The sequence below is a fragment of the Cnephaeus nilssonii genome (genome assembly GCF_951640355.1).
Source record: "Cnephaeus nilssonii genome assembly, chromosome: 13".
NCBI lineage: Eukaryota > Metazoa > Chordata > Mammalia > Chiroptera > Vespertilionidae > Cnephaeus > Cnephaeus nilssonii.
Genome location: NC_137084.1, coordinates 16,921,511 through 16,940,961, shown reverse-complemented (window position 1 = coordinate 16,940,961; position 19,451 = coordinate 16,921,511). Strand labels below are relative to the sequence as shown.

Here is a 19,451-nt window from a genome sequence, read left to right as displayed (position 1 = left end):
AGAGCCGAAATCCAAGATAAAGATCAATCTCCTCCCTTTTTCTCCTTTCCCCGACTGTCACCTATCTTACCTTCAAGGGGGTGGCTCCGGTAGAAGAATCCTATCAGAATACAATAATCAACAAGGGAGGTAATGAATTACTGAGTTTTAAACCCAATATGTAGGCATGGGTGGTGCATCCCTGGATGATCTTTACTTCTGCCTAGTTTCCTTTTTTAGGTCTTCCTTCCTTCCTGTAGGTGTGAGGGTTTCAATCGATCTCTTATGATCTACTCTTCTGTCCAAATAGACTTCTCCATAAAAACAAACAGTAGTAGTGTACTATCACACTGAAGCTTAAAGCCATATTTGAAAAGAAACAGTTCTCTAAAGCAATTTATTTGTAGAGCTGCAACTCTGCCGGAAGAATAAGCCATCTTTTTTTTTTTTTTTTTTTTTTTTAATGGTTTCACAGGGCAGTCTAGCCTCAGCTGCTCCAACATCTCCATTTTCAGATAATTATTTTAGATTTATATTTGCATTACCTTCAATTGTTTTCCCAAAGTAAAAATCTCCAGCTTTTGAAAAACTGAAAACTCTCCCTCTCCCTTCCTCTCTGAAGTCAGTGATAATATATTTTAAAAACTTTTAGCTTTTCTCACTGAAATCGAGGTTTCAAAATAATTTTGTTATTTGGGTCCATTTTGAGTGAGGGCTATTGTTCTAGACACTACTGTATGCATTCTAAAGCATGTATTGTAGAAATAGAAACTCAACCCCGGATGACAGCAAAGGAAAGTCTATTTGCCCACTCCTCATCTAGCAATAAGAGACTTCTTATTTAGTTGTCACCTCGTATCCATTTGCCCCTGACTTTGGGTGGCTACATAGCTATTGTAGGGTAGACTATTTGCCAGTTAGGTGTGGCTATGTGACAAATCTGGCCAGTGGGATGAATGTAAGTGGAAATGTCCTGTGCTATTTTCAAGATGTGTCCTTAGGGCTAGGAGACATGCCTTTCCTCTTTCAGCTTCCTGCTGATTGGAATGTCGATATGATTGGCTAGAACTTGAGCAGCTGTCTTGGACTTGATATGAAAACCACTTATTGAAGTTGTCAAAGCAACAAGATAGAAGCCTGGTTCCTGATACTGAACAGCCACACCTTACCCTGGGATGTACATCTCTGGATTTCTTTTATATGACAGAGAAATGAACCTCTGCCATGCCTCCTTACTCTTTCTGTTTATGTACAATAGGTCGTGATAAAAAATAGTAACGTTATAACTGCCTCTTTCCAAAAGTAGCAATACCTATTACACAGAAAATGTTTGGAAGCAACATAATATTCAACAATGGGGAGCATGGTCAGTGTATCCTGTCAATGGAATAGTGTGCAATTGTTAAAAATAACAACTATAGCCTTAGCCAGTTTGGCTCAGTGGATAGAGCGTTGGCCTGTGGACTAAAGGCACCCGGATTTGATTCTGGTCTAGGGCACATACCCAGATTGCAGGCCCAGTCCCCAATGTGGGGCGAGCAGGAGGCAGTCAATCAATGATTCTCTCTCATCATTGATATTTCTATCTTTCCCTCTCCCTTCCTCTCTGAAATCAATACAAATATATTAAAAAACAATAACAACTATTAAAGAGCTTTAATAGTGTTAACATAAAAAAACGATTGAAACCTGTAAAGAATTTTTGTGTGTTTATTTGAGCCAAACTGTTGACATATGCTGGGAAGCAGAACCTCAAGGAATTGAGATAATGCTCCGGAGAATGGCAGGTTACATCTGTATTTATACATTGCAATCAAAGGAAGGGACGTAGGTGGGTTACATGAAATCCATTGGTGATAGATTAGAGGCGGGAGAAAGCAAAGCTGGAAAACCCTTGGGATTGTATAAAAAGTAAAATGATGGCCCTAACTGGTTTGGCTCAGTGGATAGAGCGTGGGCCTTAGGACTCAAGGGTCCCAGGTTCGATTCCGGTCAAGGGCCATGTACCTTGGTTGCAGGCACATCCCCAGTAGGGGGTGTGCAGGAAGCAGGTGATTGATGTTTCCCTTTCATCCATGTTTCTAACTCTCTATCCCTCTCCCTTCCTCTCTGTAAAAAATCAATAAAATATATTTTTTAAAAAAGTAAAATGATGGACACATACTTAGGTGGGTGCAGGAACAGTTAACATGATAATGAAGGAATTTGTGGTATCTGTCCTGGCGCCCAGCACTTTAGGTTGTGCCCCAGGGGGTCCAGAAAAAGAAAAGTTACAAGTTACCAAGACACTTCAAGGGCATGTTATCATAGATGCAAAAAGACAGATAGGCTCAGTTAAGGTAAAGGTTGACCTCATCAGTAAAGATACCGGCCTAGGATGTAACTGCCCACCATAACTGCTTTTAGTTAAAGTTTCATTTCAGACCATCCTTTGTGGTGACTTTAGGTCTCTGAGTTTGCAAGACTGCCATGCAGGTCTCCCCTGAGCTTGTCGGGTCAGCATGTGGTCCCTTTTGTCCACAATAGGGAAATGATACAATGCAAAACTATTCTATTTCTGCTTAAACTTTAAAAGTTATGTAGGCTATTTCCAAGGATTACAAGAAAACATGAACAAATCAAAACTGTGTTTTGGAAGCAGATGATTAAATTCTTTTTTAAAGGCTTTTATAAATGTTGCCACAATGTTTACTCATTTAAAAAATATTTTTTTATTGATTTCAGCGAGGATGGGAGAGGGAGAAAGAGATAGAAACATCAATGATGAGAGAGAATCATTGATCAGCTGCCTCCTGCATGCCCCACACTGGGAATCGAGCCAGAAACCCTGGCATGTGCCCTGATCTCGGAATACAACTGGGTTCATAGGTCAACCTCAACTACTGAGCTACACCAGGTGGGCTAATGTTTACTCATTTTAAAAGTCCCCTAAAACAGTGGTAAACAACAAAAGCCCAGTGATTTGTCCTCACATTATGGATGCTGGTCTCATCCTGCATTATATGTATGAGTTGTCCCTTAAACATTTTGAGGAACCTAAAGGAGGAGACTTTAAAAATAACAATAGGCCCGCTTTCCCTCAGAGAGCCTGCCCGAATCTTTCCCTTCCCTCTATTTCTTCCCCCAGGCATGGTATTTTGGCCTTTCTTTCTCCTAAGCTTCAAGGGTCTTTCTTTTGCTTCCGTAACTTTTTTCTAGAGCCTTTGCAGCCCAGCTGGCTCACTTCTACGACTTCTGTAACTTTCTAAATAAACTTCATTATAACTTGAAAAAATAAAACACCAATAAATTTTAAATAAAGCTAATGTTGCAATGTCTTTCATTTTGATTTGATTATAAACTCTCTAAGGGTTGGGACTATCTTTTTAAAAAAAATCTTGTTTTCTTATAATACCTTTACTGTCCAAGTCTCCTTCCTCCTTAGGGGGAGGTGGGATAAACTGTATTATGGCTAGTCAGATGTTATACTGATCTGACTATGCGATATCTTGAATTGTACTTACTCCATATTTGTGATGAAGCATATTAGTTTGTTTACTAAGAGACCAGAAAGAGGCTATTATTGTGAGGATGAAAATATCAACACATTTTGTCAGATTCTGAACCCAGAGACTTTGATTATTACGTGAGAAGCATACCTGTGGTTCTAGGCTGTTGGAAGAAAATAAAAGAGAAAAGCAGTACGTGTTTTTTTGTTTGTTTGTTTTCTGCCTTAAGGACAGACACAATCCTGACTTTTCCCAGCTTCTCTTTGCTATGCTTATGGGAGCTAAATTGAAGTTTTAATACACTTTCATTTTGTTCCTTAGTCTGGATTCTCTCTCATTTTCTCTCTGTGCCTTTGTCATATGTATATGTATATGTATAGATATCTAGATCTATCTATACAATCTTTATATTTCATTCACCTCACTGTCCCTTGAGAAAACTGTCAAATTTGCTCAACTGGGATAGTGTTTTGAATCCAAAAGATCGTCGCTGAACTATAATTAAAACAAGTGTTATTGTGCTATGACTTGATCTTCAACATTCAAGAAAAACTCCTGTTCTCTAAACAACTTAGCCGGCAACGGACACAGAAAATGGCAGAAATACAGGTTTCTTTACTCCGTGGCTTACGATCGATCTGGGTTTGTTTATTTGTGCCTTGGACAGGAGCCGGACTTTGAACTGGAGCGGAGATGTTTTTTTTCGGCGCTCGACTGCAGTGCCTTGAACGATTGCGCGGGCGCTCCTCCTTTGATGTCTGGGACGTTCGTGCATTCGGTAATCTTTTGCGCCGTCTTCTCGCTTGATGTCTCCTGAGCGGCGGTAGTGCCGGGTCGAAGGCTGACTGTTTCGCGCGGCCCTGCGCTCAAGCTGCTTTCTCCTGCTGGTCGGCAGAGCGGACCCTTGCTGCCTTCCTGCCTCTTCTTCCTCCTTGTGGCTCTGTCCACCCGCTGGACTGCAAACCGAGCCCCCGCCCGCCTCGCAGGTAGGCCCGGGAGGAGCCTGGGAGGCCCGGCCCGGCATCCTTCCGCCGTCTGGTTGGGAAGACCTTGGCGCCGGCGGGTGGGCGGGCGGGTCGGCTGCGGAGACGCGGCCAGAGGAGGAGCTACCCGGCTGCGTTCGGGGGCGCGGTCCGAGAGGCGGCCGGGAACTGAGGGAGAAGCCGGAAGGAGGGAGAGATGCTGAGGCTGCCCGGTGTGGTTCGGTAGGGAGGGGATGTTGGGTCGAGGGCGGGTATTGGCACCCCCAGTGGAGGGGGAAATCGCTTTCCAGGAACGGATAGAGCTTTGCGCGCTTTGATCCTCCTCCCCCGCCCCCCCGCAACACTCCCTTGTCGTGACTCAATTGCACTGGGGACCCCCTTAGTGAGATTGGCCTTTGAAGGGACCCTGAGTAGGTGTAGGAAATGGAACTAGGTCCTCTGGCTCCTCTGAGCGAAGTGTCATGTTCTTGCCTTTTTTGGTTAGGGAAACTGAGGCGGAGGTCTGGGATGTGACTCCCCATATCCCGGACAGATCTTTAAATGTGATTTGTTGTTTACCTGTGGTTCCTCCTCCCTAGGACTATAGATTTGTCACTGGAGACTTCAGAAGTAAAGGGACCATGCTATCTTTTGTCTAGTTTTGCTTTTCAAAGTCTGCATTATTCTCACGAGCGTAGCAATGACAATTTCTGTTTAATAGAAAATTTTGTTTGCTGTCCAGTTTGCTTTTTTTTCCTTTTCAATTTTTTAAAAATTAATACTTATTTCTCCTTTCTCAGTGTAAGTCTTTCAGCTGTCGTGGTGAAGATGCTAATGTCTAACCGGATGGTCAAGATTTTGAAGTCAGATATTTTTCCTGAGAGTTTGCTTTCTAGGAAGAATCCAGAGGAAACCCCAGGATTCTTATTCAGACAGTTTTGTCATTTTTTGAGTAGTGGTTTAGTTACTGCATACTAGAGTTATAAAAGTTGTATGTAGGACTCATTCAAATATTGAGATATTTAAATTGAAAGTTAATATCCTGGGAACTCCTATGTTTTCCTTTTGTCTCCCGACTTGGAAACTTTGGGGACTAAGTGTTCTTACTCATTTTATTTTCATTGGATTCAGTGTCATGATTCTGATTTGTGTGATTTCTTTGCTGGGAAAAAAAATAATCAGTGGAGAGGTCATTCTAGGTTGAATAAGTATTTCCATAGGTGTAGAATCAACAGGAGAATGGTTTTTAAGGGAGAACAGACTAAATTCCAAGTACATGGATGGAAACTATACAAGTCTATGTTCCTTTATCAACATAGAATTCTCACATGTGTTTCGGAAAGATTTTTGTTCCTCTAATTTGTGTGTGTGTGTTTGGTGAGGTCAGTAAGATTTAAATGAAGGGCCCTTGACTATGAGTGATGTTCTAGTTACCAGGACTTCAGTGCTCCTAGAAAAGGGGTTAAGGAAGAGCCACCAGATAATCTTTATGGAGAATCTAGATTGGGAAGTTAGGCTTAGAATGTGTGTTCTCTGGAAAAGATTTTATGGTGGAAGAGAATTGACATCAGAGGAAAGAATTTAGAGAAGGGACACTGTCCCTTGGGGATTAATAGGTTTTGTGTCAAATTTAGAGTTAGTGTATTATCTCACGGGCTCCTAATGTATATTGAGTAATAAATGTAGTTTACTATGAGTGTCACAAAGAAATGTTAGGAACATTTTGTTATTGTTTTTTTAATATATTTTTATTGGTTTCAGAGAGAAAGGGAGGAGAGAGAGATAGAAACATCAATGATGAGAGAGAATCATGGATGGGCTGCCTCCTGCACACACTCTCCCTACTGGGGATTGAGCCCCCCAACCTGGGCATGTTCCTTGACCAGGAATTAAACTTACCTCCTGGTTTATAGGTCTATGCTCAACCCACCGAGCCACACTGGCCGGGCATTTTGTTATGTTTTCATAGGAAGGAATTAGCAAAGGTTTAAGTTGAAGAGGACAAGAAATTTGGTTATGGTAGGGAGGTTTCCAGGATATAGCTTATCAGCTTCTCCCCTGCTTTATGATAGAAATTCATTCAATTTTTACTTTTCTTGGTGAAATCGTGTTTTGTTCTGTCAGTGTCAGATCACCCTCTCTTCTGGCATTTCCTTTTAGAAATTTACAGGCTCGGAATGTGATTAAATTATTCTACCTTCTCTTTTTTTTAAAAAAAATAATATTTTTATTGATTTCAGAGAGGAAGGGAGAGGCAGAGAGAGACAGAAACATCAATGATGAGAGAGAATCATCTATCAGCTGCCTCCTGCATGCCCCACACTGGGGATTGAGCCCGCAACCCAGGCATGTGCCTTTGACCAGAATGCAACCTGGGACCCTTCAGTCCACAGGCCAATGTTCTATCCACTGAGCCAAACCAGCTAGGGCTACCTTACTCTTTTAATAAGAAAGTTCTTGGGGATTTGGAAAGATGTGAACTTCTTTGAATGTCTTCTACTGGTAGAACTTGCCCTGGAAGGAGTTATGTATATCACTTGAAAACAAGTGGTTATTTTTATAATTTAGCTTTGTACAGTATATTTTCAAAATGTGTTAGGAAACTTATGAAACATTTTGATCATGCTCCTTTAAGCTACGTATTATACTGAATCCATACATTATGGTCTTCAAGGATCTTCATGAATGTTTGCAGTTTTTGTTGACAATTTATCTCACCCTTAAAGGAATTGGAGAAAAGCTTTCGTTAGCATACTTAGGCATTTATTTATTTATTTATTTATGTTCCTTTAATTGATGAGATAGAGAGAGAGAGAGAGGGGAAGAAACCAATATGGATGTGAGAGAGAAACATGGATTGGTTGCCTCCTGCATGTGCCCCCACTGGGGATCGAACCTGCAACCTGGGCATGTTTCCTGACCGGGAATCAAACCTACCACATCTCTGTCCATGGAACAATGCTCCAACCAATTGAACCACACTGGCCAGGGCTTAGGTCTTTTTTTGTTGTTGTTAATCCTTACCTGAGGGTATTTTCCCATTGATTTTTAGAGAGAATGGAAGGGAGAGGGAGAGACAAGAGAGAAACATCCATGTGAGAGAGACACATCGATTGGTTGCCTCCTGCATGCACTCCGACCAGGGTCAGGGAACCTGAAGCCCTTGACTGGAATCGAACCTGGGACCCTTCAGTCCACAGGCTGATGCTCTATCCACTGAGCAAAACCGGCTAGGGCAGGTTTTTTTTTTTTTAAAGATAAGCCTTGATAGAGTTATTTTGGAATGGAATGCAAATCTTTTTTACCTAGTGGTTTGGTTTACCAAAAAAAAAGAGAAAAGAAACCCTTAAGTTCCTTTAATCATAGTCATTCTTGTTTCTTTCTCCAATTGTTCCTCATAAACTCAGAGAGAACTTTCTGTTTCTTGTCATAATTTCTGTTTATACAGAAGTACAACCTGTCCTGTTGGTGGTGGTCTGTATTTGTATTTTAAAACCCCCTTCCCTTTCCCCCTAAGTTAATTAGATCTATTTTTTTCTTTTCCCAAAACTACAATTAGTTACTGATAGATAAAAATTTTGTGAACAGTTTTTATCAGAATGTATTCCTGTGCCCAGTAGTCTGTGGCAGTCTGCCAAAGTGATGTGGTAAGAAAAAAAAAACAGATTAAGGAAATTAGGAGACCAGGGTTTAAGTCCTATGCTTACTAGCTGAGAAATCTACAAATTATTTAAGGAGGAAGGTTACTGTCCTTTATTGAGCATTTACTATGTCATGTTCTTTACATGTCTTTAACCTCATTTAATACTCATAATAGTCCCTTAAGGTATATTTTATTTTCCCCATGGATACTGAACTCAGAGAGAGTAAATAATTTGACCAAGATCACACAGCAAGTGTATAGCAGAGCTGAACTTCAAATCCAAGGCTTTGAAGGCTTTTATGAGTCTTTAATTTGCACTCGGATGTCGAGTGTGACTCGACACGGTTAGCATCGGTATCAGGAATCGAGAAAAAGCAAGCGAGTGCAAAGGGTTAAATACAGGATGGGGAAGATAATACTTCTACCATAATACTTCTGTTGAAAAAGTACATGAAGCTGGTTTGAAAAGATAAAGTGCTCTTCAAATGTTAACTTCTATGCTATCTTACAGCAACAATGAACAGATGTCATGTAGGTTCTTGGACAACTTGTTTCTTTCAAAGCAGCATTGTGCTAGACAGTTAAGGAGGATAGAGGTGCTAAACATTGAACCAGCATTGAAGGAGCTTACTGATGTGGAAAGGAGTAAGTGCTTAGAAGTGCTAGTGAAAGGTGAGTTTTAGGTGCTGCCTGTTTAGATGGAGTGACACCAACCATATTTACTCTCTCCTACTTAGTCCTGGTTTGCGTGTCTGTAGATTAGTAGTACAGTGTCTTTTTCAACTTGTTCTGTCTCTTCCTTTGCTCTCACCTCACTTCTCTACCTAAACTTTTTCCTTTCTTCATTGTGTTTTTTTTAAAATCCTCACCCTAGGATATGTTTTATTGATTTTAGAGAAAGAGGAGGGGTGGAAGAGAGGAGACAGAAACAGATTGGTTGCATTTCATACCTTATGGTGCCCTGATGTGCCATTCCCGAACCTAGGTATGTGCTCTGACCAGGAATGAACCCTGCAACCTTTTTGGTGTACGGGATGACACTCCCACCAACTCAGCCACCTGGCTGGGGCTTCACTGAATATTTTCTTGTACTGTGTTTATTCCCGAGGTATGAAATATGCGTATCAGACCTTTGGAACTCTTTTTTGATTGTGACTATTTCAACCCTTACCATTTCAGACTTTTTGTTCATCTCGAATTTATTGAATGCTCATTAGATGTTGGAATACAAGAGTAGACACGATGGTTCTTGCTCTTGTGGAGTTTATTCCACTGGGGAGCAGAGTTGACCAGGTATCTGATAAAAATTGAAATTTAGGCTGTGTTTTGAAGGAAACAATCCAGGGCTGACAGAGAGAGATGAAAGGGTAAGGAGGGCACTGGGTGTTCCCGGGGATTGGAGTTGTCAGTTATGGCATCCTTAATCCCTTGAAAAAGTTGCAATTACAGCATCCCATGATTCATTAAATTATGGTTCCCTTGCTGCCATAGAAGTCTTCATTTAAGATTGCTACATGCAATATTTGTCTGTTACTTAATATATGATGACACTGGATTTGCCCTGGTAAAGGATAACTATGGCTTATAAATATCTAACATGCTTGATTAATGAGTTTAATATTTTAATTCTTATATGATCTGCCTTTAATTGGTTCTCATTGTTTTCCCCCCAAATAACTATCTTTGGAAGTGGAGTACATGAATTTGAACACTAGATACATGTATACCTTCAGGTGTATTTGTAGCAGGGAATAAGCTGAAGTGCCTATAATAAGGGGAACGATTTAGGAGGATTGTCTAGAAATTGAGAGAGGGAAAATGTAGGCATCTGCTGAGTGTGTATATAATAATATTTATAATCTTGTTTGGTGTCTTCCAAGAAGTAAAAGTATATTGCAGCCCTAGCTGGTTTGGCTCAGTGGATAGAGTGTTGGCCTGTGGACTGAAGGGTCCCGGGTTTGATTCCAGTCAGGGGCACATGCCTGGGTTGTAGGCTCAATCCCCAGTAGGGGTCGTGCAGGAGGCAGCCAATCAATGATTCTCTTTAATCATTGATGTTTCTATCTCTCTCTCCCTCTACCTTCTTCTCTGAAATCAATAAAAACATATTTTTTTAAAAAAGTATTTTGCAAACATTTGTTTTGCTGCTACTTACTGGAATCTTTCTTTTTGTGTTTAAAAGGTACCTCTTTATTTTTTACAAAGATTTTAACGTTTTATTATTTTATAATAGGTTTTTATTGAAGTAAGAGAGAGATTGAGAAAGAAACATCCATGTGAATCAATTGGCACCTCCAGCATGAATTCCATAGGGGATCAAGCCAGCAACCTGGGTATGTGCCCGGACCAACTGGGAATCGAACCCGTGACCTTTCAGTGCACAGGATGACTCTCAACCAACTAAGCCACACCAACTAGGGCAGTGGTTCTCAACCTTTCTAATGCCGCAACCCTTTAATACAGTTCCTCATGTTGTGGTGACCCCCAACCATAAAATTATTTTTGTTGCTACTTCATAACTGTAATTTTGCTACTGTTATGAATCGTAATGTAAATATCTGTGTTTTCCGATGGTCTTAGGCTCTACAGCAGCGGTTCTCAACCTGTGGGGTTGCAGCATTAGAAAGGTTGAGAACCACCGAACTAGGGGCTTATTTATTTATTTTAATAGAGAAAAGAAGAGGGTAAGGACTGAGCTTTGGAACATGGCAACAATTAAAGATTGAGCAAATGGGGGGAAATCAAGGATTTTGTAAAGGACATCCAGTGAGGGGATAGGAAAATCCCAACAGTGAGACATTGAGGGAAGTTAAGGGGAAAATAGTTTTAAAAGTAAGGAAAATTGCCCTAGCTGGTTTGGCTCAGTGGATAGAGCGTATGCCTGCAGACTGAAGGGTCCCGGGTTTGATTCTGGCCAAGGGCACATGCCCGGGTTGCTGGCTCGATCCCCAGTTGGGGGCATGCAGGAGGCAGCCAATCAATGATTCCCTCTCATCATTGATGTTTCTCTCTCTCCCTCTCCCTTCTTCTCTGAAATCAAGAAAATAGATTTTTTTAAAAAGTAAGGAAGCTTGTTACTTGTTTGCATTTCTGCTGAGAGGTCACTTTAGATAAAAAATAGAGAATTGATACTTGGCTTTGGAAACGGACATCATCAGTTATCTCTATAAGTGATCTTGATGAGGGAAGTCAAAACTGGATCAGAGTAGGCTGAGAAGTAAATGTGAAGTGAGGAAGTCAGAGCAAGCACTATAGAGAGTGGAATCATATATTTTCTTTTTGTAGAATTAATAGGTAGATTTCACCATTTGTTCATTTCAGCTTCCCAGGATAAAACATGCATATATTCTTCCATGAACTAAAATTACTTTGTTTTAGGAATATATGCCAATGATATAGTGAAACATCTGAATTTTTGCTGAGTTGAAGAGGATTAATACGCATGTTTGATTTGGAGAGAAAATTGGAGTATTTCAGTCTAGCTGACCAGTGAAAACGGGGGAGAAAAACATAGTCTTCCCAAACTCTTGAATGACAACATAGTGGCACTGACTCTGAAACCAAGCATTCTGGGTCCAAATTCCAGCACCACTACTTACTTGCTTTGTGACTTGGGCAAGTTACTAAACCTCTCTGTGCCTCTGCTCATCTGTAGAATATAATTTAGTTGTGAGAATTAAATGAGTTAATATATGTAAAGAGCAGCACATAGCACTTTATATGCTAGTGTCATTTTCAGTATTATTATAACAAAATAAAGATTATGTGTTCTTCAAAAGGAGAACAAATAATAGTGATTCTTAGATTGAAGTTTAGTAAACTTGAATAGGGAATAGTAAGTTAAAGCAGCATATATATCCCTCCTCTTCAGTGCCCTTCAGATTAAAGTAAGAGGATGAGCCCTTGCTGGGAAAGAGAAACTTAGAAAGCAAAAGTGTCTGAAAGAGTTCCAAATATAAGATAGATGGCAAAATTTTGAGGATTTTGTAATACATGCAGTAAAACAGGCCAGAGCTATTTTAGAAACAGAAAAACATTTCTTTACAAAACAGGTAGAAAATGTTAGCATCTGAAATTGACCTTCTATTTAAACTGATTTACTATCTACTTGTACTATGGCAGCGGTCGCCAACCGGTGGTCCGCGAGGTCCAAAAGGTTGGCGACTGCTATACTATGGTGCTTGAAGGATTTTTTTTTTTTTAAGCCTCATGAGGATATTTTTTCCATTGATCTTTAGAGAGAGTGGGAGGGAGGGAGGAGGGAAAGAGAAACATCAGATGTGAGAGAGACATATCAGTTGGTTGAACCTGCAACCGAGGTACGTGCCTTGAATGGGAATCGAACATGAGACCCTGCAGTCCCAGGACTGACACTCTAACTACTGAGCAAACTGGCCAGGTTGGTGCTTGAAGGATTTTGAAGTTGACTGAAGGCATGGAAAATAATGATATTTAGGGAAAAGTCAAAGCTACCAAATCGCCTTGGGTAAACTTCTGGAAGAATGAACATATTTTTTTGCATAGTGGTAAAGACAAAATCCAGTGGTGTTGGTTTTTTATTACTCTTATCTCTTTATGACATTACTAGAGGCCCAGTGCACAAAATTCATGCACTCAGGGTGGGGTGGTCCCTCAGCCTGGCCAGTGCCCTCTCACAGTCTGGGAGCCCTTGGGGGGATGTCTGACTGGCTTAGGCCCGCTCCCCACAGGGAGCGGGCCTAAGCCATCAGTGGGACATCCTTAGCGCTGCTGCCACTGCGCTCGCTAGCTGTGAGCCCAGCTTCTGGCTGAGTGGCGTTCTCCCTGTGGGAGCTCACTGACCACTAGGGGGCAGCTCCTGCGTTGAGCATCTGCCCCCTGGTGGTCAGTGTGCATCATAGCGACCGGTCCTTCTGCTGTTTGGTTGATTTGCATTTTAGCCTTTTATTATATAGGATAGGATAAGTTGTAAATTGTTTCAGTCTTTGCCTTAACTATTTATGTGCTCCTCTCTAAATCTCTATAATATTCCTGCTCTGTCATGTAAAAAACCTATTTAAGGATTACTGTAGAGTCTTTTTTTCAATCATTCATTCAGTAAATGTTTATTGCATGTCTACCTCTATGGTAGATAATGAGGATACCGTAAGAACTGATTAGAACCAGTGCTTATTGAAGTGCTTCGTGCCAGGTACTATACTAAGTGCTTTGTGTCATTGATTCTTTTTTTTTTTTTTTAAATATATTTTATTGAATTTTTACAGAGAGGAAAGGAGAGGGACAGAGAGCTAGAAACATCGATGAGAGAGAAACATCGACCAGCTGTCTCCTGCACACCCCCCACCGGGGATGTGCCCGCAACCAAGGTACATGCCCCTGACCGGAATCGAACCCGGGACCCTTCAGTCCGCAGACCGACGCTCTATCCACTGAGCCAAACCGGTCTCGGCTGTGTCATTGATTCTTTTCATTTTCATAACAACCCCTTGGTGTACCAACTTCTATTCTCCCCATTTAATAGATGTTGAAATTGTAGCACCGAGAGATGAAGCAGTTTGCCCAAAGTCATGGTGGTAGTAAGTTGCAGAACCAGGATTTGAAACCAAGCAGCTTGGCTCCATAGTCCCCTGCTCTTAAGCCCTAAATTATATTGATTCTAAACTACTTTAAACAATTCTAAGCTTTCTAAACTACTACCACTGTACTCAGACTAGAGTGAAAAAAATAGACATTGGCCATGCCTTATATAAATTATAGTCCAGAGTAGAAAGACAGTAAACAAAAAATGCATCAATAAATGTATAATTGCAAAGTGTGTAAAGTCCCACAATGGAAAAGTAAAAAGGAAATTATAATAGGGGAACCTGAATTATATTGGTGCTTTGGGGAGGTTTCTCTGAAGAAGTGATATTTAAGATATTTAACAGAGACAGGAGGATGAAAAGGGAAGGTAAAAGGAATAGCCTGTAGGACATCCTTGGGGTGGGAAAGAACTTGGCACATTGAGAAACTGAAAGGAGATTGGTGTAGCGGGAATATAGAGGGAGAGGGAGGAGAGAGGCTTAGTACAAGGATAGAGACTTAAGCAGGACTGTCGAAGAGTTTGGATTTCTTTTCTAAGTATAATTGGAAGTCTTAGAAGGTTAAGAATGCATTTTGTGACCTAGTATATGATTTTAAAAGGTTACTCTGGCTATATTGTGGACATTTTTGGGAAAGAATTTGGAAATTATGGAACATTTGGAAAGAGAAGAAGAGGGGGAAGTATGATAGGTAGGATGTCTTATAGTGGTCCAGACAAAAGATGACGGTTTGGATTTGGCTGTAGGCAGTGGAGATGGAGGAGAGTAGAAAGATTCAGTACATATTTTGGAATTAGGACAGGCAAGACCTAATGATGGGTTGGATATGTGGGAAGAGGGAGGTGTCAAGTATGATTCCCAGATTTCTGGCATGAGCATCTGGATAGATGAAGTTGCCATTTCTGAGATGGAAACACTGGAGGAGGAGCAGATTTTGACTAGAGTTGGGGAGTGGAATGAAGACCTCCATTTTAGTCTTGCTAAATGTGAGATGTGTGAAAACATACAAATGGAGACATCAAGCAAGCAATCTTTGAGCTAATGCTCAAAAATGGTGCTGGAAATAAATCTGGATGCTCTTGGTATATAGGTGGTGTTTACAGCCAAGAAAAATGGAGGATATTATCTAGAGGAAAGATATGTATACTAGTAGACTAGGAAGAGAAGAGTGCAAAGGACCCAGCTCTAAGGAATTTAAGAGAAAATCTCAGAAATGGAAAGAGGAGCATGTTTCAAGAAGGAAGTGATCCACCTGTATTTTGTTATTTTAGCAACACAGAGATCATTGATGGTCACAACAAGAACAATGTTGGAGGAATGTAGGGCCAGAAGCCAAATTGAAGTGGGTTTAAGAAGTGGGAAGGGAGGAAGTAGAGATGGTCTGTATATTTTGATTATTAGCATGTCTGTCTCTCCATAAGAAGTAATATTTTAAAAAGAAGTAATGTAATATGGTCCGTGATGATAGGAACAATACATTTTAATTTTTGTGTTCGTGGTTGCTTAGCCTTAGTGTCTTGCCAGGAGGTTGTATTAAAGGAGAAAGGCGAGAGGGAATGAGTATATTTGCAAAATGGGGAGAGTAATGATTCTCATGATTTTTATATGTAGCTTTGGAGGTTAAGGGTTTATGTAATTTTCAACTTTGTTATTGTTAAGTAGCCTTTCTTTTTCACCTTCCTACCTAATGGTTCTTTGTATTTTGGTATTAGCTTTTATTTATTTTAATTTTTTTATAATTTAAATTCTTTATTGTTTAAAATATTACATAAGTCTCCTTTTCCCCCCTATTGACCTCTCCCTGGCTGCCCCCAACCCCCAGCACATGCCCCCCTCATCTGTGTCCATTGGTTATGCTCACATGCATGCATGCAAGTCCTTTGGTTGATCTCTTTCCCCCTCACCCCCCGCCTTCCTTCATGGGTTGGACAATGTGTTCGATGCTTCTATGACTCTGGTTCTATTTTTGTTCATCAGTTTATGTTGTTCATTATATCCCACAAATGAGTGAGATAATGTATTTATCTTTCTCTGACTGGCTTATTTCACTTAGCATAATGTTCTCCAGTTCCAAACATGCTGTTGCAAATAGTAAGAATTCCTTCTTTTTTTACAGCAGTGTAGTATTCCATTGTGTAGATGTACCAGTTTTCTAATCCACTCATCTGATGATGGGCACTTAGACAGTTTCCAAATCTTAGCTATGCATATATCCTTTCTGATTGGTGTTTCTGTTTTCTTGGGATATATTCCTAGAACTGGGATTACTGGGTCAAATGGAAGTTCCATTTTTAATTTTTTGAGGAAATGCCATACTGCTTTCCACAGGGGCTACACCAGTCTGCATTCCCACCAGCAGTGCAAGAGGGTTCCTTTTTCTTCACATCCTCTGCAACACTTGTCATTTGTTGATTTGTTGATGATAGCCATTCTGACAGATGTGAGATGGTATCTCATTGTTGTTTTGATTTGCATCTCTTGGATGATTAGTGACTTTGAGCATGTTTTCATATGTCTCTTGGCCTTCTATATGTCTTCTTTCAAAAGTGTCTATTTAGGTCCTTTGCCCATTTAAAAAAAATATATTTCTTTATGGATTTCAGAGAGGAAGGGAGAAGGAGAGATGAGAGAGAATCACTGATTGAGCACGTCGCCTACTGGGGATCTGAGCCCACAACCCAGGCATGTGCCCTTGGCCAGAATTGAACCCAGGACCCTTCAGTCCGCAGGCCAATGCTCTCTCTATCCACTGAGCCAAACCAGCTAGGGCCCTTTGCCCATTTTTTGAGTGGATTATTTATCTTCCTTTTGTTAGATTTTATGAGTTCCCTATAAATTTTGGAGATTTGGCCCCTGTCCACCACAGCTTCATCTAGAAGGTTGTCCAGTCTAATTAGCATATTATGCTTTTATTATTATAGATACTGTATAATTGTGACTCTAGACTTGATTTTGGTTTCTATTTTGTTTCCCATTTACATAATCTTTGCTCAGAGTCTAATCGGCTATCTTACCTAATAATAGACAAACATGTAAATTGACCGTACCTCCGCTACACCACCAGCCAATCAGGAGTGATATGCAAATTAACCCAACAAAGATGGCGATTAATTTGCATACACAGGCTCCGAGTGACGGGGTGGGACACTTGCATCATCACCATGGCGACAACGCAGGCATTCTGCCCCACCCCCATCTCTCAGGGCCTCTGGGCATCATGGGAAGGCGGGGCCGGAGCGGAAAGAGGCGGCTCCAAGGCCTGAGTGGAAAGGGGCTGGGCCGGAGTGGAAAGGCAGTGCCGGCAGCCAGGGAAAGGAAAGCCCATTCTAGCACGAATCTTCGTGCACTGGGCTTCTCGTATTAAAATAATATTAAACATTTTGGCTATAATTCTATTTAGAATTTTATATCATGACTTTCCTGGGAAGGGCTGGGCATTTTATGGATATTATCTTTGTTCTTCTAGCATTCTTTTAAAAAATATATATATATTTTTATTGAATTCAGATTGGAAGAGAGAGAGAGAAACATCACTGATGAGAGAAAAACATTGATTGGCTGCCTCTTGCATGCCCCCTACTGGGGTTCGAGCCCACACCCCGGGCATGTGCCCTCGACTGGAATCGAACCCAGGACTCTTCAGTCCGCAGGCCAACGCTCTATCCACTGAGCCAAACCAGCTAGGGCTCCTAGCATTCTTTAAAAAAAAAAAAATTGATGTAACACAAAATTAGCCACCTTAAAGTGAACAATTCAGTGGCATTTAGTACATTTACAGTGTTGTGTAAGTGCCATCTCTGTCTAGTTCTAAAACATGTCCATCACTCCTACGTAAAACCCCTTTCCAATTAAGCAGTTTCTTTTCATTCCTCCTTTTCACCAGCCACTGGAAACAGCAATCTGCAATCTGTTTTTATGGATTGATCTGTTCTGGATATTTCATATAATGTAATCATATAATATACATAGAACCTTTTGCATATATATATGTATATATATATATATATATATATATATGTATATACACACACACACACTCACACGCATACACACATGTGTATACTGTATATCATAATCTGTTTATCCATTCAACCAGGTTGAACACTTGGACTGTTTCCACCTTTTGGATATTGTCAGTAGTGCCACTGTAAACATTGTGTGTACATGTACTTGTTTTCAGTTGTTTTGGGTATATACTTATGAGTGGAATTGCAGGGCCCTAGTGTGTGTGATTTGAGAGTTGTTTGCTGGGTTTAGATTGGGATTGAGAATCTCTTTCCTGTATGTTTAATTTTTTGAGGAACTGTGTTCTCCTAACATACTGGTTTTATTATTTGCATTTTACTGATGGCATAATTGAGGCATAGCATCTGCATCGTTTTAACTTCCTATCATCTTCAGAGCAAGTCAGTGATGGAAGTAGGAATTTAAGACTTAATGATGTTCTTTGTCTAAGGTGACCCATTTAAAGCCATGTTGAATTTACATGAGGCTGTTTGAAATGGGCTTCCTATATTTTATATTCTCTTGAAGAGATATTGTTCAGGAGGTGTTAAGCAGATGTTCTCTTTCCATAGAGGACAAGACAAGAGGGAATATGTTTTAATTGCAACTGAAGGGATATATATTACAAATTAGAAAGAACTTCCTGACTGCAAGATCCTGGAATGTTACCAAGGAAGGTTGTGAAATATCTTTCCCAAAGACTTAGTAACTATCTTTCTAGGATGATGTAGGTTTGGGCTTGTTGAGAAATGAAGGAGATATGAAAGATTACTTGCTGAGGTCCCTGGTAACCCCAGAACATAGTTGTTTGGTAGTTAACCAAAACAGTATTTCTGGCATTTTAATGAGTATATTATAATTCTCCTTACGAAGAAAAAATTGCTCAAGGCCTCCTGGTAAAATAGAATACTAACATTCTGAATCTTATGCTGAGGGATGTGTTCTTTATCATATGTGTTATTCTTGGCTTCTTGGTATATTTTTAAATTTTTATTTAAAATTTGTTTTAAATTTATTGATTTTTAGAGAGAGAGAAGAAGAAGAAGAGAGAGAGATTTGTTGTTCCACTTATTTATGCATTCATTGGTTGATTCTTGTAGGTGCCATGACTGAGGATTGAATGTGCAACATTGGCATATTGTGACAGTGCTCTAACCAACTGAGCTACCCGTCCAGGGCTATTAAACATTTGTTTGTATGATATTATTTTTATTACAATTTTCTTCCTAAACCATGGGGATCAAAGCCAACATCTGTAGCTTCTATAGAGTATGTATTTGAGATTTGTTGGCTGGGCTTAGATTCAGATTGATAATCTCTTTCCTATAAAAATTAATTTGTTCTCCTGTTATACATGTAGAAATGGGAACATATTATCAATAACCGGCTAAGATAATAGATTTTTAATTACTAGTTTAGGACATGACAGGTTAAAATTACTTAGATGAAGGTACACATGATGTAACCATATTTTTGGTTTGTGGTGCCTGGAGAAATAGAAGCCCAGAAGATAGGCAAATGCTCATTAGATTCTGTTGCAGAACATGAATATAAAAATATTCATTAAGTGCAATATTAAGTTTCCAGTTTAAATGCTTCACTCAGGAAGTACCAATGTTAAGGTGCTCAGAACAGCATTAATTTATTCAATTTGGCATTTACACTGAGTGGCCAGATTATTATGATCTCTGAACGAATAATAATCTGGCCACTCAGTGTATATCCTATATAATAAAAAGCTAATATGCAAATTGTCCCCCGGAGCAGGAGTTCGACCAGCAGGCAGGCCGGCCAACTGCCCATGTCCCCTCCC

General features: G+C 40.2%; 1 protein-coding gene across 4 annotated transcripts in view; it reads left to right on the top strand.

The window, feature by feature from the left end:
• The first annotated feature begins 4,226 nt into the window (after positions 1–4,226).
• AMBRA1 (autophagy and beclin 1 regulator 1) overlaps positions 4,227–19,451 on the top strand; it is a 169,095-nt gene continuing 153,870 nt past the window's right edge. For 2 of the 4 annotated variants that reach the window (XM_079788544.1, XM_079788540.1), the window contains exon 1: positions 4,227–4,453. The gene's annotated coding sequence lies outside the window, so the exon portion shown is untranslated. Of the gene's footprint in view, positions 4,454–4,576; positions 4,673–12,808; positions 13,418–19,451 lie in introns of those variants that run through there. The other 2 variants (XM_079788542.1, XM_079788543.1) reach the window with 2 other exon arrangements.